We start from the raw sequence: 26,251 nt of genomic DNA on the forward strand, positions 1-26,251 counted from the left end.
TTTCTCATATTCTCATATTCTTTTGTTTCTCATATCAACGGTCACTCCCGAATATTGGAAGCCTCCACCACCTCGTCGGTGACCTCCCACACCGCAGGATGATGAAGATGTCTGGCCAGCATGGGCCGCTGATGCACCTCCGACTAGGTGAGGTCCCAACGGTTATCGTCTCCAGCGCCGAGGCAGCAGCACTGGTGATGAAGACCAATGACCTCGATTTCGCAAGCCTGCCCTGCAGTCCGTTGCAGGATATCATCAGCTGTGGCAGTATGGGCATCATCTTCGGCCCCTATGGGGATCGCTGGCGCCAGATGCGCAAGATCTGCATTGTGGAGCTCCTCAGTTCCAAGCATGTGAGGCGTATGGAGGGCATCAAGGCCAACGAGGTAGGTAACCTCCTCTATTCCATGGCCACCGCCGGTACTACCATAAATGTAAGCGCGAAGACGGCAACACTCAGCAGCGATGTCGTGACGCGGGCAGTTTTTGGCGGCAAGTTCACACGGCGGGATGATTACCTTCACGAGCTAAGCAGCGTGAACGAGCTTATGGCTTCTGCCTCGTGGACCTTTTCCCGTCCTAGCGGCTGGTACGGTTGCTCAGCAATGGTGAGCGGCTTATGAGGAGGAGCTATGGCCATATCCAGCACATCATCACGGAGATCGTCGAGGGGTGCAAGGCTGCGCGAGCTGCCGGTGGCCATGCCCGCAGCACCAATGATGAGGACCTACTGCACGTACTACTCAGGCTGCAGGAAGAGGACTCTTTTGATAGCATTAGTCTTGACGGGTGCGCTCGTGGTTGGACTCGCGGAGCTGGCCGTTCGTGGCTGGATGGTTCGTGCGAAGACTCGGCCGGGTCGTTCATGCCGTGCCGCCGTAAGTGGAGCAGCTGGGTCAGCCAAGCCGTTGGGCGTGCATGTAGTGCGGAGTGCATGGGCGTGCATGTAGTCAATGGTTAGCTAATGCGTGTGGGCATGGCTTAGTGGCCAGTGTGGCGCATGAGCTGTGTATGTGCACTGTCTACTACTTAAGGTGCTGGCAGGTGGTAGAGCCAAAGGAGTCAGAGAGAGATGTAGCCTCTCGGAGTGTATATGTGCTCGCCCTGAGGTGGTGTGTGTGGCGGAGTTCGGGCTCGCCGGAAATACAAGGGGTTGTTCGTGCGGCCGGATGCGTTTGTGCGCCGGGAAACCTCGTGCCGTCTCTCTCTCTCTCTTGTTTCTTCCTTGTCTCCGGTGATCGCCGTGGTTCAGTGAGTAGGCTAGGGACCAACAATTGGTATCATGAGCTGGTTTATCTTGGGCGTCGTTCTCCTTACCGGAGGTGTGCCTGCGGTGGCGGAGTTCGCCGGCGGCTGTGCGATGCTACGGGCCGTGTGTTGGTCTATGGAGGTGCGCGGCGCGGCGAGAAGGCCGTGGTGGTCGTGGCAGCACAGTGAGGAGGCCGTGGAGGACCTGCGTGGTCGCGGCTTCAACGACACACAGTGGCATGGCGGCATGGAGGTACTGCGCTGCGGTTGAGGCCACAGCGGTGCAGGGCAATAAGCCGTGGCGGCGTGGCGGGTGCGACCGGTGCGTGTTATGGGTGCATACTGGACGCGTCGGGCATGTCGGGACCGCGTACGAGCGTGCGGTTGACGTTGGGAGGAGGCGTATGTCGCCATTATGCTCGAGTCTGTGCTCGAGTTCGGCTACATCCTTCCGGTGTTTGTCACTGGCGGCTGCCATGGCGGACGCGGAGGCGGCGCGCGGTGAGCGTCTGGTGCGGTTGGGCTCGTCGGGCGCGTCGGATGCGCGCGGGACGTGCAGGACGCACTGGTGCGGTCGGGCTCATGGGGCGCGTCGGGTGCGCGTGGAAAGTGCGGGGCGCAGAGGGACGCCAGGCGTGCGTCGCCAGCGGAGAAGGAGCTCGGCGTATTCCGCCGGAGGCGTGACGGAGCACGGTGCGGCTGGCGTTGGTGCGCCAGGTCGGGTCCACGGGCTGGCTCATGGCTGTGACGATGACAGCGACGGAAGCTGCATCAACTCTGACGACGGCAGGCACACGGCACGTCGCAGCAGGCGCGGAGGCGCATGATGATGTCGAGCGAAGGCGTTCAAGACACGGTCAACAGCAAGGCATGTCAAGATTAGGAAGGAAATTGATAGCATTAATCTTGACGGGTGCGCTCGTGGTTGGACTCGCGGAGCTGGCCGTTCGTGGCTGGATGGTTCGTGCGAAGACTCGGCCGGGTCGTTAATGCCGTGCCACCGTAAGTGGAGCAGCTGGGTCAGCCAAGCCGTTGGGCGTGCATGTAGTGCGGAGTGCGTGGGCGTGCATGTAGTCAGTGGTTAGCTATTGCGTGTGGGCATGGCTTAGTGGCCGGTGTGGCGCATGAGCTGTGTATGTGCACTATCTACTACTTAAGGTGCTGGCAGGTGGTAGAGCCAAAGGAGTCAGAGAGAGATGTAGCCTCTCGGAGTGTATATGTGCTCACCCTGGGGTGGTGTGTGTGGCGGAGTTCGGGCTCGCCGGAAATACAAGGGGTTGTTCGTGCGGCCGGAGGCGTTTGTGCGCCGGGAAACCTCGTGCCCTCTCTCTCTCTTGTTTGTTCCTTGTCTCCGGTGATCGCCGTGTTCAGTGAGTAGGCTAGGGACCAACAATTGGTATCATGAGCTGGTTTATCTTGGGCGTCGTTCTCCTTACCGGAGGTGTGCCTGCGGTGGCGGAGTTCGCCGGCGGCTGCGCGTTGCTACGGGCCGTGTGTCGGTCTATGGAGGTGCGCGGCGCGGCGAGGAGGCCGTGGTGGTCGTGGCAGCACAGTGAGGAGGCCGTGGAGGACCTGCGTGGTCGCGGCTTCAACGACACACAGTGGCATGGCGGCATGGAGGTACTGCGCTGCGGTTGAGGCCGCAGCGGTGCAGCGCAATAAGCCGTGGCGGCGAGGCGGGCGCGACCGGTGCGTGTTATGGGTGCATACTGGACGCGTCGGGCACGTCGAGACCGCGTACTAGCGTGCGGTTGACGTTGGGAGGAGGAGTATGTCGGCATTATGCTCGAGTCTATGCTCGAGTTCGGCTACATCCTTCCGGCGTTTGTCACTGGCGGCTGCCATGGCGGACGCGGAGGCGACGGGCGGTCAGCGTCTAGTGCGGTTGGGCTCGTCGGGCGCGTCGGATCCGCGCGGGACATGCAGGACGCACTCGTGCGGTCGGGCTCGTCGGGCGCGTCGGGTGCGCGTGGAAAGTGCGGGGCGCAGAGGGACGCCAGGCGTGTGTCGCCAGCGGAGAAGGAGCTCGGCGTATGCCACCGGAGGCGTGACGGAGCACGGTGCGGCTGGCGTCGGTGCGCCAGGTCGGGTCCACGGGCTGGCTCATGGCTGTGACGACGACAACGACGCAAGATGCATCAACTCTGACGACGGCAGGCACACGACACGTTGCAGCGGGCGCGGAGGCACGTGATGATGTCGAGCGAAGGCGTTCAAGACACGATCAACAGCAAGGCACGTCAAGATTAGGAAGGAAATTGATAGCATTAATCTTGACGGGTGCGCTCGTGGTTGGACTCTCGGAGCTGGCCGTTCGTGGCTGGATGGTTCGTGCGAAGACTCGGCCGGGTCGTTCGTGCCGTGCCGCCGTAAGTGGAGCAGCTGGGTCAGCCAAGCCGTTGGACGTGCATATAGTGTGGAGTGCGTGGGCGTGCATGTAGTCAGTGGTTAGCTAATGCGTGTGGGCATGGCTTAGTGGCCGGTGTGGCGCATGAGCTGTGTATGTGCACTGTCTACTACTTAAGGTGCTGGCAGGTGGTAGAGCCAAAGGACTCAGAGAGAGATGTAGCCTCTCAGAGTGTATACGCCCTGGGGTGGCCTGTGTGGCGGAGTTCGAGCTCGCCAGAAATACAAGGGGTTGTTCGTGCGGTCGGAGGCGTTTGTGCGCCGGGAAACCTCGTGCCCTCTCTTTCTCTCTTGTTTGTTCCTTGTCTCCGGTGATCGCCGTGGTTCAGTGAGTAGGCTAGGGACAAACAATTGGTATCATGAGCTGGTTTATCTTGGGCGTCGTTCTCCTTACCGGAGGTGTGCCGGCGGTGGCGGAATTCGCTGGCGGCTGCGCGATGCTCCGGGCCGTGTGTCGGTCTATGGAGGTGCGCGGCGCGGCGAGGAGGCCGTGGTGGTTGTGGCAGCACAGTGAGGAGGCAGTGGAGGACCTGCGTGGTGGCAGCTTCAACGACACACAGTGGCATGGCGGCATGGAGGTATTGCGCTGCGGCTGAGGCCGCAGCGGTGCAGGGCAATAAGCCATGGCGGCGAGGCGGGCGCAACTGGTTCGTGTTATGGGTGCATACTGGACGCGTCGGGCACACCGGGACAGCGTACGAGCGTGCGGTTGACGTTGGGAGGAGGCGTATGTCGCCATTGTGCTCGAGTCTGTGCTCGAGTTCGGCTACATCCTTCCGGCGTTTGTCACTAGCGGCTGCCATGGCGGACGCGGAGGCGGCGCGCGGTGAGCGTCTGGTGCGGTTGGGCTCGTCGGGCGCGTCGGATGCGCGCAGGACATGCAGGACGCACTGGTGCGGTCGGGCTCGTCGGGCGCGTCCGGTGCATATGGGACGTGCGGGGCGCAGAGGGACGCCAGGCGTGTGTCGCCAGCGGAGAAGGAGCTCGGCGTATGCCGCCGGAGGCGTGACAGAGCATGGTGCAGCTGGCGTCGGTGTGCCAGGTCGGGTCCACGGGTGACTCATGGCTGTGACGACGACAACGACGCAAGCTGCATCAACTCTGACGATGGCAGGCACACGACACGTCGCAGCGGGCGCGGAAGCGCGTGATGATGTCGAGTGAAGGCGTTCAAGACACGGTCAACAGCAAGGCATGTCAAGATTGGGAAGGAAATTGATAGCATTAATCTTGACGGGTGCGCTCGTGGTTGGACTCGCGGAGCTGGCCGTTCGTGGCTGGATGGTTCGTGCGAAGAATCGACCGGGTCGTTCGTGCCGTGCCATCGTAAGTGGAGCAGCTGGGTCAGCCAAGCCGTTGGGCGTGCATGTAGTGCGGAGTGCGTGGGCATGCATGTAGTCAGTGGTTAGCTAATGCGTGTGGGCATGGCCGGTGTGGCGCATGGGCTGTGTATGTGCACTATCTACTACTTAAGGTGCTGGCAGGTGGTAGAGCCAAAGGAGTCAGAGAGAGAGGTAGCCTCTCGGAGTGTATATGTGCTCGCCCTGGGGTGGTGTGTGTGGCGGAGTTCGAGCTCACCGGAAATACAAGGGGTTGTTCGTGCGGCCGGAGGCGTTTGTGCGCCGGGAAACCTCGTGCCCTCTCTCTCTCTTGTTTGTTCCTTGTCTCCGGTGATCGCCGTGCTTCAGTGAGTAGGCTAGGGACCAACAATTGGTATCATGAGCTGGTTTATCTTGGGCGTCGTTCTCCTTACCGGAGGTGTGCCTGTGGTGGCGGAGTTCCCCGGCGGCTGCGCGATGCTACGGGCCGTGTGTCGGTCTATGGAGGTGCGCGGCGCGGCGAGGAGGCCGTGGTGGTCGTGGCAGCACAGTGAGGAGGCCGTGGAGGACCTGCGTGGTCGCGGCTTCAACGACACATAGTGGCATGGCGGCATGGAGGTACTGCGCTGCGGTTGAGGCCGCAGCGGTGCAGGGCAATAAGCCGTGGCGGCGAGGCGGGCGCGACCGGTGCATGTTATGGGTGCATACTGGACGCGTCGGGCACATCGAGACCGCGTACGAGCGTGCGGTTGACGTTGGGAGGAGGCGTATGTCGCCATTATGCTCGAGTCTGTGCTCGAGTTCGGCTACATCCTTCCGGTGTTTGTCACTGGCGACTGCCATGGCGGACGCGGAGGCGGCGCGCGGTGAGCGTCTGGTGCGGTTGGGCTCGTCGGGCGCGTCGGATGCGCGCGGGACGTGCAGGACGCACTGGTGCGGTCGGGCTCATGGGGCGCGTCGGGTGCGCGTGGAAAGTGCGGGGCACAGAGGGACGCCAGGCGTGCGTCGCCAGCGGAGAAGGAGCTCGGCGTATGCCGCCGGAGGCGTGACAGAGCACGGTGCGGCTGGCGTTGGTGCGCCAGGTCGGGTCCATGGGCTGGCTCATGGCTGTGACGACGACAACGACGCAAGCTGCATCAACTCTGACGACGGCAGGCACACGGCACGTCGCAGCAGGCGCGGAGGCGCATGATGATGTCGAGCGAAGGCGTTCAAGACACGGTCAACAGCAAGGCATGTCAAGATTAGGAAGGGAATTGATAGCATTAATCTTGACGGGTGCGCTCGTGGTTGGACTCGTGGAGCTGGCCGTTCGTGGCTGGATGGTTCGTGCGAAGACTCGGCCGGGTCGTTAATGCCGTGCCACCGTAAGTGGAGCAGCTGGGTCAGCCAAGCCGTTGGGCGTGCATGTAGTGCGGAGTGCGTGGGCGTGCATGTAGTCAGTGGTTAGCTAATGCGTGTGGGCATGGCTTAGTGGCCGGTGTGGCGCATGAGCTGTGTATGTGCACTATCTACTACTTAAGGTGCTGGCAGGTGGTAGAGCCAAAGGAGTCAGAGAGATGTAGCCTCTCGGAGTGTATATGTGCTCACCCTGAGGTGGTGTGTGTGGCGGAGTTCGGGCTCGCCGGAAATACAAGGGGTTGTTCGTGCGGCCGGAGGCGTTTGTGCGCCGGGAAACCTCGTGCCCTCTCTCTCTCTTGTTTGTTCCTTGTCTCCGGTGATCGCCGTGGTTCAGTGAGTAGGCTAGGGACCAACAATTGGTATCATGAGCTGGTTTATCTTGGGCGTCGTTCTCCTTACCGGAGGTGTGCCTGCGGTGGCGGAGTTCGCCGGCGGCTGCGCGATGCTACGGGCCGTGTGTCGGTCTATGGAATTGCGCGGCGCGGCGAGGAGGCCGTGGTGGTCGTGGCAGCACAGTGAGGAGGCCGTGGAGGACCTTCGTGGTCGCGGCTTCAACGACACACAGTGGCATGGCGGCATGGAGGTACTGCGCTGCGGTTGAGGCCACAGCGGTGCAGGGCAATAAGCCGTGGCGGCGAGGCGGGCGCGACCGGTGCGTGTTATGGGTGCATACTGGACGCGTCGGGCACATCGAGACCGCGTACGAGCGTGCGGTTGACGTTGGGAGGAGGCGTATGTCGCCATTATGCTCGAGTCTGTGCTCGAGTTCGGCTACATCCTTCCGGTGTTTGTCACTGGCGGCTGCCATGGCGGACGCTGAGGCGGCGCGCCGTGAGCGTCTGGTGCGGTTGGGCTTATCGGGCGCGTCGGATGCGCGCGGGACGTGCAGGACGCACTGGTGCGGTCGGGCTCATGGGGCGCGTCGGGTGCGCGTGGAAAGTGCGGGGCGCAGAGGGACGCCAGGTGTGCGTCGCCAGCGGAGAAGGAGCTCGGCGTATGCCGCCGGAGGCGTGACGGAGCACGGTGCGGCTGGCGTCGGTGCGGCTGGTCGGGTCCACGGGCTGGCTCATGGCTGTGACGACGACAACGACGCAAAATGCATCAACTCTGACGACGGGAGGCACACGGCACGTCGCAGCGGGCGCGGAGGCGCGTGATGATGTCGAGCGAAGGCGTTCAAGACACGGTCAACAGCAAGGCATGTCAAGATTAGGAAGGAAATTGATAGCATTAATCTTGACTGGTGCGCTCGTGGTTGGACTCGCGTAGCTGGCCATTCGTGGCTGAATGGTTCATGCGAAGACTCGGCCGGGTCGTTTGTGCCGTGCCGCCGTAAGTGGAGCAGCTGGGTCAGCCAAGCCGTTGGACGTGCATGTAGTGCGGAGTGCGTGGGCGTGCATGTAGTCAGTGGTTAGCTAATGCGTGTGGGCATGGCTTAGTGGCCGGTGTGGCGCATGAGCTGTGTATGTGCACTATCTACTACTTAAGGTGCTGGCAGGTGGTAGAGAGTCAGAGAGAGATGTAGCCTCTCGGAGTGTATATGTGCTCACCCTGGGGTGGTGTGTGTGGCGGAGTTCGAGCTCGCCGGAAATACAAGGGGTTGTTCGTGCGGCCAGAGCTGTTTGTGCGCCGGGAAACCTCGTGCCCTCTCTCTCTCTCTTGTTTCTTCCTTGTCTCCGGTGATCGCCGTGGTTCATTGAGTAGGCTAGGCACCAACATCTTTGACCTTTCCTCTAACCAGAGAGATTATTGGAGTTGTCATTTTCGTGAGTATTTTTTTCTCAAGAATCTACAATAATTTTATTTGTTGGGGACTTTGTGAAATTTTGATGTTGACTTGAAATTTTTTTCAACACATGGGCGCAACTAATATAACGACATAAAAGATATAGAGTAGATGGACCATGTCAGCCCATGGAGCAATATACAATTTACGTACTATACATCATATGCACGATCAGATTCTAGGCACAGAGAATCCAAATATACCCCGAATAGATTTGTACTACTGGTAGTTATGTGAAATGATTTATGTTTGCATTTACAGATACACAATGTTTCATCTCCTAGGACATATTTTGTTTCAACTTAATATTTGTGTCTTTGCAATATAAATCATACATACCAATCATTGTTTAGAGGACATATTTGGAGCTGCCACTGAGACCACATGAACTGCGGTGGAGTGGGCTATGTCAGAGCTATTGAACAACTCTGAAGCAATGGTTAAAGCACAACAAGAAGTCCGGGAAGTGCTAGGCCAAGGTCGACATGTTATCAAAAGTACCGACCTTAGTGAGCTCCGATACATGTAGATGGTCATCAAGGAGGTGTTAAGGTTGCATCCTCCGGCTCCGCTGCTCGTCCCCAGAGAGACGAGAGAGGACTGTTAAATCATGGGCTATAACATGCCTAAAGGAACTAATATCTTCGTTAATGTCTTTGCAATTTCTCGGGATCCCAAATATTGGGACAACCCAGAAGAGTACAAGCCGGAGAGCTTTGAGAACAGCAACGTCGAATATTATGGGACACATTTTGAATTCACTCCTTTCGGGGCAATGCGAAGGCAGTGCCCTGGGATATTGTTTGCCATGTCGACCGTGGAGATTACCTTGGCAAACCTACTCTACCACTTGGAGAGTATATGTGCTCGCCCTGGGGTGGTGTGTGTGGCAGAGTTCGAGCTCGCCGGAAAGAGGTTGTTCGTGCGGCCGGAGGCGTTTGTGCACCGGGAAACCTCGTGCCTTCTCTCTCTTGTTTCTTCCTTGTCTCCGGTGATCGCCGTGGTTCAGTGAGTAGGCTAGGCACCAACAATTGGTATCATGAGCTGGTTTATCTTGGGCGTCGTTCTCCTTACCGGAGGTGTGCCGGCGGTGGCGGAGTTCGCCGGCTGCTGCGCGATGCTCCGGGCCGTGTGTCGGTCTATGGAGGAGCGCGGCACAGCGAGGAGGCCGTGGTGGTTGTGGCAGCACAGTGAGGAGGCCGTGGAGGACCTGTGTGGTGGCGGCTTCAACGACACACAGTGGCATGGCGGCATGGAGTTATTGGCTGTGACGACGACAACGACGCAATCTGCATCAACTCTGACGATGGCAGGCACACGGCACGTCGCAGCGGGCGCGGAGGCGCGTGATGATGTCGAGCGAAGGCGTTCAAGACACGGTCAACAACAAGGCATGTCAAGATTAGGAAGGAAATTGATAGCATTAATCTTGACGGGTGCGCTCGTGGTTGGACTTGCGGAGCTGGCCGTTCGTGGCTGGATGGTTCGTGCGAAGACTCTGCCGGGTCGTTCGTGCCGTGCCGCCGTAAGTGGAGCAGCTGGGTCAGCCAAGCCGTTGGGCATGCATGTAGTGCGGAGTGCGTGGTGGTATGTAGTCAGTGGTTAGCTAATGCGTGTGGGCATGGCTTAGTGGCCGGTGTGGCGCATGAGTTGTGTATGTACACTGTCTATTACTTAAGGTGCTGGCAGGTGGTAGAGCCAAAGGAGTCAGAGAGAGATGTTGCCTCTCGGAGTGTATATGTGCTCGCCCTGGGGTGGTGTGTGTGGCAGAGTTCGAGCTCGCCGGAAATACAAGGGGTTGTTCGTGCGGCCGGAGGCGTTTGTGCGCCGGGAAACCTCATGCCCTCTCTCTCTCTTGTTTCTTCATTGTCTCCGGTGATCGCCGTGGTTCAGTGAGTAGGCTAGGCACCAACATCTTTGACCTTTCCTCTAACCAGAGAGATTATTGGAGTTGTCATTTCCATGAGTATTTTTTTCTCAAGAATCTACAATAATTTTATTTGTTGGGGATTTTGTAAAATTTTGATGTTGACTTGAACAAATTTTCAACACATGGGCGCAACTAATATAACGACATAAAAGATATAGAGTAGATGGACCATGTCATCCCATGGAGCAATATACAATTTATGTACTACACATCATATGCATGATCAGGTTCTAGGCACAGAGAATCCAAATATACCCCGAATAGATTTGTACTACTGGTAGTTATGAGAAATGATTTATGTTTGCATTTACAGATACACAGTGTTTCATCTCCTAGGACATATTTTGTTTCAACTTAATATTTGTGTCTTTGCAATATAAATCATACATACCAATCGTTGTTTACAGGACATATTTGGAGCTGCCACTGAGACCACATGAACTGCGGTGGAGTGGGCTATGTCAGAGCTATTGAACAACTCTGAAGCAATTTTTAAAGCACAACAAGAAGTCCGGGAAGTGCTAGGCCAAGGTCGACATGTTATCAAAAGTACCGACCTTAGTGAGCTCCGATACATGTAGATGGTCATCAAGGAGGTGTTAAGGTTGCATCCTCCGGCTCCGCTGCTCGTCCACAGAGAGACGAGAGAGGACTGTGAAATCATGGGCTATAACATGCCTAAAGGAACTAATATCTTCGTTAATGTCTTTGCAATTTCTCGGGATCCCAAATATTGGGACAACCCTGAAGAGTTCAAGCCGGAGAGCTTTGAGAACAGCAACGTCAAATATTATGGGACACATTTTGAATTCACTCCTTTCGGGGCAAGGCGAAGGCAGTGCCCTGGGATATTGTTTGCCATGTCGACCGTGGAGATTGCCTTGGCAAACCTACTCTACCACTTTGACTGGGTGCTTCTTAGAGAGGAAGTGCAGAATCAGTGGACATGTCTGAGAAATTTGGGGTCAGTGTAAGGAGAAAATTTGACCTGCAGCTGATAGCCATTCCATATAAACGTTCCAAGGCTATTTCTATATAGACATGGCAATGCATGTGCATATAACGGCACCTTTACTGAACCATGATGTCTGTGTTGCCCTGTATCTCTATACAGTATTGTAATTAGGATAAGGCTCTCATTGGAAAAGTTGCACTATCAAACTGTTTTCAATATTTATTCCGAGTGACATTGGCAATGTAAAGAATTATCTCTGTAATATTTTCAAGTACCTCTATGCAAAAAGGTCTAAGTAAGTTTATCACTATATAGCAGACAATATACTTTCTTGCTCACCTTGATTCTTCCATTACCAGCTCCACTCAATGAGCGATGGCGTGACATGTGGGGTAGGGGTCAGGGGTGAGGCTGTGGGTGGATCTCTCTACAACATATCTAGGTGGCACACTCGTGCCTCTGCGAGTGGGCCATGCAGCCTCTCCACCTACTTCAAATGTGTCGTGCGGGTTCAGTGTACTACATCTGGGGCTCTTCAGTGCCACTGACGGCGATGACGCTGATCTTCTATTGGAGGTTTTCTTTTTTTTACCTATGTTTTTTGTTGGATGTCCTACGGATGGGGGATTTTCTTGGTTGTTTTTTGTGTATTTATTTCCGGTGAGGGTGTATGTCTTTTCCTTTTGCAAAGTGCCCCTGCCATGTAGCCTTTAGAGCGAGACATCACCATATTCATTTTCTTCTATCTTGTACTATATAAAGAAGGGCACACAAAATAAATGCTCTCTAATATTGTCGGGGAAAAATACCATCTCGAGACGGAGATAGAGTTTTGAACTTACTGCATAGTGCACATGGTTCTAACTTGTCCCACACCTCTAGTAAAAGGTGTAACAAAAAACTATGAAACTTTGATCTACACTTTCTTTCAGTTGGGCGGCCAGAGTGAGTAACATATTGGCGAGCAGTTAGCTAGCTTATTCGCCATTTTAAATCAAGCTCCAAACTAGCTTTAAGTTTGTAAGTACATGCATAATTAATAATCAGTCAAAGAGTATTTTGCAACACAGACAGGACGACACCCATCCATTACCAATCAGAAGCTCGTTTTCTGTTCTCAACCATAAAGTAGACCATGGAAATTTTTAAATACATTCCAGTCAATGATGCATTGCCGTGTGAGTTAGTAGAAAAACGTGTGTTTGCTCCTTGTCCGAGCTTCATTAATAGCCATCACTATATTATATGTTATAAGGCTGGTGATAATAGCCGCCCCTATGCAAGACAATAAGACATTTGTTCTGAGGGTTACCATCAAGAGTCACTATATGTTATAAGGCGGCTAATAGCCGCCGCTGTATTATATATTATAGACCATGTGTTCTAAGGGATGATACCAGGGGACCATCATGTTATATGCTATATATAGGCGGATAATAGCCGCCCCTATGTTATATGTTATAATGCGTCTAATAGCCGCCACTATCTTATAGTAGAACAGTTATTCTAAGTTATCAACCAGGGAGCAGATTCTTACTCGTGGTGGCTCCACTGATAGCATATGTCCCTAGCGTGGTCAATTTGCATATGTTGATCATTTCTTGTTTGGCTGGTTTTGAGTGAACTTTTACACTAGAATTCCTCCCTGGGTTTGTTGGGGGAGATTTGACGATGGCTACACTATATATAGGGGTGATCAGAAAGTTGTTTCCATGACATATGGGGTAGCAGCAATTTGGTAAACTCTTTGAAATATCAAGATTAAGTTGATATTTCACAAGTGTTACATTGTCCCGCAGATGTTTTTATGAAACAACAATGGATTGTATTATTGGATCATGGTACATTGCAACTCTTAAAGCTTTCGTGAGGCGATGTAAGAATGTGTTGAGGCATTTGAAGTACCGACCACTACATGAAAATCGGTTTTTGCCTAGCTTATTCGCCATTTTAAATCAAGCTCCAAACTAGCTTTAAGTTTGTAAGTACACGCATAATTAATAATCAGTCAAAGAGTATTTTGCAACACAAACAGGACGACACCCATCCATTACCAATCAGAAGCTCGTTTTCTGTTCTCAGCCATAAAGTAGACCATGGAAATTTTTAAATACATTCCAGTCAATGATGCATTGCCATGTGAGTTTGTAGAAAAACGTGTGTTTGCTCCTTGTCCGACCTTCATTAATTGGCCATCACCTTATTATATGTTATAAGGCTGGTGATAATAGCCGCCCCTATGCAATACAATATAAAACATTTGTTCTGAGGGTTACCATCAAGAGTCACTGTATGTTATAAGGCGGCTAATAGCCGCCGCTATATTATATATTATAGACCATGTGTTCTAGGGGTTGCTAACAGGGGGCCATCATGTTATATGCTATATAGAGGCGGCTAATAGCCACCCCTGTGTTATATGTTATAATACGTCTAATAACCGCCAATATCTTATAGTGGAACAATTATTCTAAGTTATCAACCAGGGAGCAGATTCTTACTCGTGGTGGCTCCACTGATAGCATATGTCCCTGGCGTGGTCAATTTGCATATGTTGATCATTTCTTGTTTGGCTGGTTTTGAGTGAATTTTACACTAGAATCCCTCCCTGGGTTTGTTGGGGGAGATTTGAGGATGGCTACACTATACACAAGGGTGATCAGGAAGTTGTTTCATATGGGGTAGCAGCAATTTGGTATGCTCTTTAAAATATCAAGATTAAGTTGATATTTCACAAGTGTTACATCGTCACGCAGATGTTTTTATGAAACAACAATAGATTGTATTATTGGATCATGGTACTTTGCAACTCTTGAAGCTTTCGTGAGGCGATGTAAGCATGTGTCGAGGCATTTGAAATACCGACCACTACATGAAAATCTATTTTTGCCTAGTGTGCAACTATTTGCCAATGTTTTTTAGGGGTACCCAACAAAGATGTTGAGTACGATACAAAAAACACATAGCAAATAAGAGACACAGGGTATAGCCCTATCTTTGTTGAGAGCCAACACTAGTAGAAAATAGGGCTTTGGTCCAAGCAGGGCAAGCCCATTAATCCCGGTTCACTCACGAACCGGGAACCATGGGGTCATTGGTCCCGTTTGTGAGGCCAGAGGGCCGGCCGGGCCTCGTGGGGCATTGGTCCCGGTTCATCTGGACCCTTTGGTCCCGGTTCCAGACACGAACCGGGACCAATGGGCCTCGCTCCTCGCCCACCATGAAAATAAACTCGACAAACGCACCACATTCGGCAACATTGGAATAAGGCACTCATAAATCATAAGGTGCTTACCAAACATGTAGCCACTTGTCCAACCTTGGTACACTTGAAAGAGCCGCTATGGCAAGGCCTGTTTGCCGAGTTCCATCGGTTAGTTATGATATTCTCTCGGAGATGTTCTTTGGTTATCTGTTTTTTTTGTTGGATATGATATTGTGTGAGATATGGTTTTGGGGTGTTTCTGGTAAGAATGATAACACGTAGTAGTCCTGCTGTTAGGGCAATAATATATGAGGTTATTGGTGGCGAAAAGAGGCTGATGGCTTCCCACTCATCCGGGTTCAAGGCAAGGTACTTGCATTTGGGTTTGTTGCACCAATTATGCTGTAGATGCATCCTTACAGTCTTTCTATAAAAAACATTACGATGCAACCGAATCAAGCATGTCATTGCCTTCAGTCCAGTTTTTCACGACCTTAATGTCTTTCCGTACCCACATTGCTATAGAATGGGAAGTACGATGAATATGTTGGTGAGGGTCCGTCCACCATCGATCAACTGTCTATGCTATCTAAGGCACAGACTTACCCCTATGTGCTAATAGTCGGCAAATTTAACCCCAATTGGTGTCAAAGACGAAGGAGGCCGTACCTAGATGCCAACATACTCATGTAAGACATTACATTCGTTCTCCGTTGTTTATTCCTCCGCTTAGTTTAGTACTTATTTTCCATTCGTTATTGTACTGTGTTTAATTCCCTCTTTTAGTCGTTTTCCCTATCAACTGACTTTAGTGAGCTATTTAGAAACACCGGTTTGGATGTGAGCGTAGTTGAGTATGTGACGATGTGGCTTCAGGATGTAGTGCCTTCCTTTTTGCTCCATGTGGGATCAACAAAGCTTGCATACTATGAAATTGTTACATCGCCATGTGCATTTGCAAGCCATTAGTAGGTTGAGGCTAGGGCGGTGCTGGAGAGGGTCTGTCGTGAAAACCTCACGGCAGATGTCCTAGTATGAGGACTTAGCCGTGAGGCCAACGCATCTTTGTGGTATCTTAAGAGGGGTTGATCGGGACGAGAGACGCAACACACAAGACAAGGATTTAGACAAGTTCGGGCCCCGGAAAACATCATCCGGTAATAGCCCTACATGTTGTTTGTGGCTAAGTCTCATTAATTATGCTCATGAGGGAGTCACAGCATAAGCCGGCTCCCCTTTAGTTGTGTCTATCCTTAGAGATTATTTTTCTTGTCCCTCTTGGGATGCCCTGCCTCTCCTTATATAAGTTGGAGGGGCGGGTTACCACTACTAGGGAAAACCTTATACACAGAACTTTAGCAGTAGCGTGAGTCAAAAAAGCACGCTGGTGCTAAGTAGCAGTAGCGTGCATGTGCAAACCGCGCTACAGATAAAGTTCTAGCAGTAGCGCGCCTTATTCTAAACACGCTACTACTAAAATTCCCACGGCTTAACCGATAGGCTACACATAGTAGTAGCGATCTATATCGAACCGCGCTACCGCTACTTTCTTTGTAGCAGCGCATTTTATTCCAAACTCGCTACTGCTAAAGAATATAAAATTAAATGGAAAGCAAATAGAAAGGTAATTAAAAATGAAAGAAATAGAAGAAGGTGAAAGGAAAAAATAAAATGTGAAGAAAAATAAATAAAAAAAGGGAAAAAAGAGAAAGGAGTAGCAGTAGCCCGTATCCCAGAACGTGCTGTAGCTAACGTAGCAGTAGCGCGCTTTCTGGAACGCGCTACTGCTACTTTTGACTTAACCACGGGGTTCGTCCTTCCTCACGGCCACTTCCCGCAAATCCAACTCCTCCGCTCTCGCCGCCGCCGTCGCCCGTCTACCGACGTGCGCTCTCCGCACACCCTCTACACCGCCCCCGACCCCGGATTCAACGCCGCCCCCGCCCCCGACCTCAAAGTCGTCCCGGACGCCGCCACTACAAGAAATATGTCAACTTGTGACTACCACTATTGGTCACTGAAAGGTCACAAATTTCCATTTACGACCTTTTTGTGACCAAAAACAGAAGGTCAAAAGCTGGCGGTTGTAAACTGACTATAGCGACCTTTAACAAAAGGTCGTTGATCCCATGATCTTCTGTTTTGGTCGCTAGCTCTCTCCCCATGCCATGTCGGATCCGACGTGGCAATCTGACGTGGCAAAATTGCGATGAATTGAAAAGGTCACTGACAAGATTCAGCCCGGTCCGATTCGGTGTTTTACATGGGCCGAGCCCATTAATTCAGCCTATTTGTGTTTTTTTTCATCAATTTTTTGTTGGTTTCATGGGCCTGGCCCATTTTATTTTTTAGGACGTAGCCTTCTATAATTCATTTCTTTTTTGGGCCTCGGCCCTTTTACAATCCAGTCTATTTTGGGCCTCCACAACATGCATTTATAAGCTTGACATCACAAGGGCATATGGCTATTCCAGCTTACATCTCAGCATGTACGTATGTATCCAAACCATTTCATTTCTTTCAACACAAAGGATTCTTTCAACAGCCACAACAGTAGACAGTAGATACATTCAACAGAGACTGAATTAACATAGAAATGAAGCAACAAAGGGCAGACGCATGGGACTACAGCTACCATTTCTATTTCATGGGATTACAGCTACCATTTATATTTCTACACGCTTGCAAGAGAGGGAGGGACTACCAAGGAGCTAAACTAACAACGGCCAAGCTAAACTAACACCCTCCCCCTGCTGCTGCTTGGTGTGCCTGCTACTGCTTGGTTTGCTGCATCACTAGCCGCCTTGCACACAACAAGAATTTTAGCTTTACATAAGGTTTACAAGAACAGGACCCTGATACATGATCACAATGCATCACAGCTTTGCACTTGGCTTCATGGATTTTCACTTCAAATTTGTCCTGGCTCTCCTGTAAAAGAGTGAACACAAAGGCTACCAGCATTAGTGTACTGCTGCTGAGGCCAGAACCAAACAATTGCAATGGCAACACTAATGTAAACAACAAAGTAGATCTACCCACTCGTACGTTCCAGCCTCACCTTTCCCTTCCTGAATTTGGACACTATCATGCAATACTATAAAGGGCAAATAAAACAATAGACTTGCATAGTGAAATGTTTGCTTTTACAGATCTTATAGAATAATTTGTTTATGCCAGAAATGCATCAGTTTGTACAATACTAGAAAGGGCAAATAAAACAACAGACTTGCATACGGCAAATAACACACATTAACCTGCTGTTGTTCTACACTTCAACTACCACATTCAAGCTCATGTTAGGCACCACCAACACTAACCTACAGGTACCAGCATGGTATATTGGTACAAGTGCAGGTCATGCAATGAACATCACTGTAATACATTCACCGATCTGAATTGTGATGAAATGCATAGGTCCAACCGATGACTACACAGCAACAACTACTTCAGACATTTGCCAGAGAAATGTTCATCTTTTTTATTCTTAAAAGACGTAAAAAGAAATGACTACACAGCACCAACAACAATAGACTCTCACCCACCTAGAACTAGATCAACCAAGCATTAGTTTTGAAAAGCTCATTTTAAGATACTTCAACGACGAAAAAGCTTAGTAGCATCTCCTTGTAACACCATATGCTCAGTTGACAAACGATTCACATGCAACTCCTCTACATTATATCACACTAACACAGAGAGATGCATCTCTAGATGAGGGGAAAAAACACGTTGATGGCATGCTAGGCATCAGTTTTAAAAAAGCTCGATTTTAGACCATCAGAGACCGGAAAGGCCGCAGCAGTTTAAATGTTTAACATCCTCAGCCTAGCATGACATCATCATCGTCACAGAAATTCCCTAAACAGTCAGCTATCCATGCAGGAACATTAATTATCCTTAGAGCTAGAGGTGCATCTTGAAGGATGCATGTCAACACCTAGCAAAGTGTAGCATATTGAAGCATGCTTGTCGTGTACCTTCCATTAGAGCAGCAGCCCATAAGAAGCCCTTCATCGTCTGTCAACAATAGTGGATTCCCTGTAGTAGGCAACAACAAAGACAATGAGAGATTCAGGGCCTGCAGAGAAACAGAGTTCAGACCATAGCAAATAAGCATACAACTACAACAAAGCAGGGCATAATTCAGTTATAATCTGCATGACAATAACAATAATACCAATTGTAGTAGTAAGTATACAGTTCTCTAAAATGAGTAGGTAACAAAGCCTCAAAGTATGCAGTGGACAAACTGGCAACCTATTAGTCCAGTATTTGATATACATGTCGCAGCAAATACATTATGCAAACAATAAAGACAAATTTGCAAGTGGGTTTTAGTAGCTGAAGCTTAGAAGTCAACCACTTAGTCCACTAACTAAACTAAGGACCAATTCAATTAGCAGCAGATATATAGCTACCAAACCATATTTTGCAAAGATGTCTCTCCCAAAAAACCATATCCCCTACTCTCGAGCATCCAACAAACAAAGAATAATTCTACAGAGGCAGTCATGCAGATAGATATTCCTTCACCTAAGGTTCAGGTAAGTGCAAGAAGCATGAAAGAAACATTTTCAGAGCATCATTACCTAGTCATACTCTCCGCGGATCCTTTCCACTCCATACTCCATGCCTCATACACTCCACACTCCAGCAACAACACCTGCAGATTAACAGAAGAAGCATCCGAATGTGTCAGCAACAGCACCTGCACATTACTAGATGTCTGAATCGAGAAGAACATGTTTGAATGGAGAAGACGGAAACAGGACTCAAGCGAACAAGATAGAGGAAAGGAGAGGACCTTCCATGGCCCTCCTCTTGAATCGGCATCGGCATCGGCATCCCCAGCAGCTTCTCTCTCCATGGCCTCCTTCCTTCACCGTGCAAGGAGGGAGATGAGATGGGAGGGCAGCAGCTTCCGTCTCCATGGACTCCTTCCTTCACCACCAAGGGAGATGAGATGGGAGGACAGTGCCTGCACATGACTGAACGCACACACGCCTACATCAGATGAGATGCGAAGAGGAAAAAAAACTAGAGATAGAAGAAGAAGAAGAGAATGAGAGGAGGGGTCTGACCTCCTATAGTCTCACCCTGGCCATCTAGGGTTCCTGGATCCATCGAGGAGGGAGGGAGGGAGCGAGGCCTGCAGCTTGTCGAGCGACTCCTGCACCTGGTCAGAGCAGCGGACGCCGACGAGCCACTGGTCTAGCTGGTGGTGGTGCTGCATCATGGCGGCGCCCTGGATCGGATTAGATCTGCCCCGTGAGGACGGATTTGAATCGGAATGCAAGGGCGGAGGGAGGCAGCGCAGGGGAGGAGGCCGTCCGCCACAGCGAGCCCCCGAGCCCCGCGAGCAGCGCCTCCAGCGCGATTACTAGCCGCTCCAGGAACCGCTCGCAGTCGATGGTGGCGGCCCAGTGGCTCAGCCAGATGCCGCCGCCGAGGACGACGAGGGAGAGGACGGTGGTGGCGACCATGTCCACTACGGCCTCCGTCTCGGGAAGTTGGATCTGAGAGTGGGGAGGGGAGGGATCTGGATCGGGAGCGCGATGGGGAGGGCCGAGCGGCGACCGTATGGGAGGAACGCCGGAGGAGTGGGGTGGGGGCGGCGGCGCGTCGAGATCCAGAGGGAGGGAGTGAGGTTGGGGGCGGCGGCGGGGGATCCAGAAGGAGGAGTGGTGTGCGGCCGCGGTGGATCCAGAAGGGAGAGATGGAGAGAAGGTGGAGAAGGTTGCGGTGGGGAAGTGGGGGCGTGGGGGGTTGTGTTAGGGCTAGGTGGGTGAGAGGGTTGGGGGCGAGGGCTACCGTTGGATCCACGAGCATCCAACGGTGCTTGATGCATAATCCGCGTGAGATGGTTATGGCCCAATCAGAACGCAGCATGTGTGTATAACGTTATGACCATTTAGTATTGGACGTTATGACCATTCAAAATTGGTCGTGGTCAAAAAAAATAAAGTGTAAAATCATGTCAGCATTTTAATTTTTATGTTTTGAGTGTCCAAAATGATTTTTTTTTTTGAAGAAGCTATCAAATATTTGCACGAGGTGCATCTTGGAACTCCAAACAATGTTGAGTTGGGGAGTTTTCACTTTCATTGCACAAAAGAGCCATTTTTCATTTTTCGAGTGCCCGAAATGAGTTTTTTTTGTGAAGAACCTACCAAATAATTATTGCAAAATTGGACCAAATTATTTTTCTAAAATACTAGGCCATATTTAATGCACAATTGACCAAATGGTTGGGTGTAAAAAGTTTTGATCCACCTCTGGTGAAAAAGACAAATTTCCGCCGATTCAGTTGGAAGCGGGTCAAATTTGAACTGCAGCTACCTCATAGTTTGCTCTTTATTTTTTCAAAAAATCATTTCTAGGTACATAAGTATCTATTTAATCAGAGAAACACCAAAAAAATATAAGATTCAACCACTAGCTAGGAACGGTCATTGCCGCCGTTTTGACCGCATTTTAAAACGGGCATAAAACATTCAAAAAAAAATCAAAAAATTGGAAAACCTTCGCATCGTGTCACTATATGTGACCAAGTTTCCAGGAAAAATAATAAACTTGTAATACGGTAATTATTTTTAAAAAGTGTTCTTAGAAATGAGCTATCATGTGTGAAGATTCATGTATTTCAACCCAAATGATCAATCCTATGGCCACATTCATGGCATAGTTTGTTCAAATGATCTCATATTGTGCACAAGAGTGCATCTTGGAATTCCAAACAATGTTGCCAAAGGGAGTTTTCATTTTCTTTGCATGGAAAATTCATTTTCCATTTTTCGAGTGCCCGAAATGAGGTTTTTTTTTGTGAAGGACCTACCATATATTTGTTGCAAAATTATACCAAATCATTTTTATAAAATACTAGGACATATTTTATGCACAATTGACAAAATGGTTGGGTGTCAAAAGTTTTGATCCACCTCTGGTGAAAAAGACAAATTTCCGCCGATTCAGCTGGAAGCGGGTCAAATTTGAACTGCTGCTACCTCATAGTTTGCTCTTTATTTTTTCATAAAATCATTTATAGGTACATAAGTATCTATTTAATCAGAGAAACACCAAAAAAATATAAGATTCAACCACTAGCTAGGAACCGTTTTGACCGCATTTTGAAACGGGCATAAAAAATTCAAAAAAAATCAAAGAATTGGAAAACCTTCGCATTGTGTCATTATATGTGACCAAGTTTCCAGGAAAAATAATAAACTTGTAATACGGTAATTATTTTAAAAAAGTGTTCTCAGAAATGAGCTATCATGTGTGAAGATTCATGGATTTCAACCCAAACGCTCAATCTCATGGTCACATTCATGGCATAGTTTGTTCAAATGATCTCATATTGTGCACAAGGGTGCATCTTGGAATTCCAAACAATGTTGCCAAAGGGAGTTTTCATTTTCTTTGCACGAAAAATTCATTTTCCATTTTTCGAGTGCCCGAAATGTGGTTTTTTTGTGAAGGACGTACCATATATTTGTCGCAAAATTGTACCAAATCATTTTTATAAAATATTAGGACATATTTAATGCACAATTGACAAAATGGTTGGGTGCCAAAAGTTTTGATCCACCTCTGGTGAAAAAGACAAATTCCCGCCGATTCAGTTGGAAGCGGGTCAAATTTGAACTGCAGCTGCCTCATAGTTTGCTATTTATTTTTTCCAAAAATAATTTCTGTGTAATTAAGTATCTATTTAATCAGAAATACATGGTTTGAGGGCGAGACATCGAGGTTTGGACGGTGGCCGAGGGCCCCAACTCTAGAGCGCGTAAGCTTGCATGCCCGCCGCGTGGTCACCGCGTGACCGTGGCGTTGCCATGTGTTCTGGGCAGCCTAGGCATGTCTAGTGGGTTGGGCACTCCCCATGTAGGTGCTAGGAAGAAAATCACAACATAAGATTCTCACGAGGAGACCGATCGATGCTCAAACATGAATAAGCAGCCAAGTGTTTGATTTGCGGTACGGGAAATGCACATGGCTAATGGGCGTGAGTTTTGGCTGAGGACGATCAGTTACTAAGAATACCGTCTTCACAAATTTTCACCTCAAAAGGAGGAGCCTAGGTGGTACTTGCTTTACAAAGTACCACACTGGACATAAATACGAATGTTGAAGCTGGGCTCAAAATAATGAATGGATTGAGTTGGAATTTGGTGGAGGATGGTTATTTGGGCATAGGAAATCACTGTAGAAAATGGATACCATTTGGACATGACAAAGTGGTACTTCCTTCACAAACTATTGTTCTGAACAGAATAGGAAAATGAATATTTTTGAACTAGGAAAGGAAGATTTTTACATATTTGACGAAGATATGCCCAAAGAATTTATGACCATTTCATGTAAGGAAATTATGACCTTTCTGACCAAAATGGTCGCAATGGTTTAGGGTTTGGAGCCCCCCAGATAGCTTTTGACCAATTGGTCTAAAATGGTCATAAATTTATGACCAATTCTTCGAGGGTCACTGACAGAAGGTCATAAGTTGACATATTTCTTGTAGTGCGCCCCCGACCCCGGCCTCGACGCCGCCCTCCGCCGCGCGCCCGAGCCGTAACCCTGACCTCGATGCCGCCTGCCCCTCCCTCGTCATAGGCACCCAAGGTGAGCACGCCTGCTCCTCCCTCTTTCCTACCTCTGCCTAGGGTTTCTTCATATTTTAGTTGCATCAAATTAGTAAGGGTTCATGTAAGGGTGGAAACTAATCGGATGCGGATGCGGCTCAAATTAGTTAGGGTTCATGTAAGGGTGGAAACGAATCAAATTTCTAATATGAATCATAAAACGAGTAAAATTTGACCACTTATTTCAAATTAGTTAGGGTTCATGTAAGGGTGGACGCATGAGATGATTTACTTTTGCTTATTGAATGCATGCTAATTTGAGTCCTATAAGATATTTTGAAATGTAAATCTTGTGTTGCTTAAATAGGAGATGTGCTTGCCCAAGTGGCTGGTCATGTTTGCAGGTTACACCTCCGAGTGGCCTATGTTTTGCCGGAGTGTTGATTCATTTCCGTTCTGGCAAATTTCAGGCGCTCGATATGTCCTATTTTAAAAAAGGTCATGCCGGATTTTTTCGTGAATTTTGGTATGACTTGTGCCAGAATATGTAGGAAATATCGAGTGCCCCGGATTTGTGTGTTGAGTATTCTGGTAGTTGTCTTCGATCGATTTTCAATTAATGTTTCAACTATGAACATAGGAAAGGTTTGACGATGAAAAGGATTTCGGTATTTGCAAATACTGCGAAGTCGAGCGCGGCCTGTGTGACGGAATCTTCCTAGATGATGATAGGCGCTTCAACATCAAGTTGGACGAGATCTTCGAAGTGGATACAGTAAGTCACAACGACAACTCTTTTTTGGTAATTAAGCATGACATCTGCTTCATTTGCTTCAACTTATAATTTTTTTTACTATTCTACTAGCGTATCCCCTGCCATGCAAGAGTTTTTGTATTGGATAAGATAGGTTTCGGTCGTACTATGGGGGTAAAGAAAGTTTACTTGAAGACCGAGCATGGTTATATTTTCCACGCAAAATTATACAACACAGACGACTAACCCTATTTTGGATGCAAAACATGGCGAGCACTATGCAGGACTTATGCATTTGAGCCTGATATGGTTATCACCTTTGATATTCGTCCAGAAGATGATATTGAAGGTAATACCGACATCTGGGTTGATGTGCAGACGCCTCCAGTTATACCATTATGTGAGTTTCTCAACCATATTTATGTATTTGATATTGTTTATTCAAAAATAGTTGACAACTAATTTCTATTGTCAGCTTATTTCTGTTCAAGCAAACATGTCCAGCGCTTGATAGACAGGACCTACTACTGTCCCGGGGCTGAATTAAACTGCGAGGAGCTAAGTCATTATGTTTCATGGCTTGCAGATCTTGATACTGTCAAGACAAATTTTCTTCCTGCACTTAGAAATGTTAGTACCGAAAATGTGCGACCAATAGTGTTCGTAATGAACTACGGTCACATATATTTTGGAAATATGGTAAGATTTTTACTATTTATCCTCAGTGCATCTTTTCCATACATTATTTTTAAGCTAAACTTTGCTAAGTATGTTACCATACGATGTTCTTCAACAGGGACTCCCGATGAATGTTGTGCTTCATGGGATCGAGACTAAAGGTACCATGAGTATTGTTAGCTTACGACCAAGATATCCTACAATGCACTATAGTGCATTCAGGATTAGTGACGAATTCTTAATAGTGAAAGACAGGACCAAATGTGTGATGAAGGAGCGCAGAGAAGTACTAGGGGGCAGCAATCATAAGTGCATCCCACGATTAGGAGACAGGTTCATCTGCATGCTCCAACTTGATGAAGGAGGAGAGCTACACATGTTTTATGTTATTTCACCTGAGAGAGAGCAGCAGGAGTGATTAGCTAGCTAGAAATGAGTTTGAAGATGATGATGTGCTACACTATGACTATGATGATTAAATAGCTAGTGTTGGTGGTAATGACTATGATGATTATTATTAGCTAGTGTTAATGGTGATTAGATAGCTACCACATCTAGTGTTGGTGGTGATTAGCTAGCTAAAATGAGTATGGAGAGTATTATGTGCTACACTATGAATATGGTGATTACACTACTAGGAAAACGGCTATATATGAAATGGACACTAATAGCGCACCACATGTATGGTGCGCCACTGCTATATACTAATGCCGCACCATATATAGGTATGCCATTAAAATCCAAATACTAATGGCGCACAACATACACGGTGCGCCACTAGTAACAATTTTTTTTCAAAACTAGTAATGGCACACCAGGGGATAGTGCGCCATTACTAGTTTAACTAGTAATGGCTCACCACACACTCAATGTGCCACTACTAACAAATATTTTTTTTTTTCGAAGTTAGTAATGGCGCACCGTGGGTGTGGTGGGCCATTACTAGTTTTAACTAGTAATGGAAACCCCGTTAAACATTTTCAAAACCCTCAAAAACCTAACAGACAAAAAGATACGGGGCTTTATAGATCTGGAGGCAAATAAATTCAAACAATTTCAAACTTACTAGTGGCGCACCGTTTGCTAGGTGCGCCACTAGTAACAGAAAAAAAAAATTAGTTTCGAATTTTTTTTGGGATTTTTCTTAAAATATGATATGTAATATGAACGGAAGTTTGAAATATTTTTTTTCAAAATTTCATCATACTCATGAACATGAACAAAGTCCTAAAAATCAACAAGGTTTAATAGGATTGATATGCTATATATATATATATCAACAAGTGCCGTTTAAATGTGCTGGTGCTGGGTTGGATTTAACTCTAAAGTTAAGCGTGCTTGGGCTGGAGTAGTGTGTGGATGGGTGACCTTTCGTGAAGTTTGACCACGGAGTGCGATTTGACTTGAGATTAAGCCATAATGACATGAGATTTTACCAAGTCAGATAGTAATGGCGCACCTCTAGGCGTACTAATGGCGCACTGGTATACTAATGGCGCACCAGTGGTGCGTCATTAGTAAAAGATTCTAATGGCGTGATGCTAGTAGCGCACCTGTAATGCAGCATTAATAGGCAAAACAGGTGCGCCACTAGCAGGCCTTTTCCTAGTAGTGTTAAATAAATACTGTTAGTGGTAATGACTAAGATGATGATTAAATAGCTTGTGCTGCCGGATTAGATTCAAGTGGAGGCAACATGTGGTGCACATCGAAAATACTACTAGTCCAAACTAGATCAAGTTTGGATTAGTAGTATACTTTTGACATGCACCACATATTGCTTCCACTTGAACCTAATCCACCTTTATTTGACACACTGTTATGGACATAATGATATAAACCTCATAATTGGTATTGTACCAAAATTTGTATAATGGCGTATAAATACATTAAAAATAAAAAAATAAAAAAAGAATACTAGTAGTGATAAATAGTAAACACGCTGCAATTAGCTAGATTAGCAGCAGCGTGGGATAGAAGAAGC

At 48.8% G+C, this 26,251-nt stretch overlaps 1 pseudogene; it reads left to right on the forward strand.

The window, feature by feature from the left end:
* The first annotated feature begins 98 nt into the window (after positions 1-98).
* On the forward strand, positions 99-11,278 carry LOC119361645 (annotated as a pseudogene).
* The last annotated feature ends 14,973 nt before the right edge of the window (positions 11,279-26,251 follow it).

This window comes from Triticum dicoccoides, chromosome 2B (genome assembly GCF_002162155.2).
Source record: "Triticum dicoccoides isolate Atlit2015 ecotype Zavitan chromosome 2B, WEW_v2.0, whole genome shotgun sequence".
NCBI classification, from domain to species: domain Eukaryota; kingdom Viridiplantae; phylum Streptophyta; class Magnoliopsida; order Poales; family Poaceae; genus Triticum; species Triticum dicoccoides.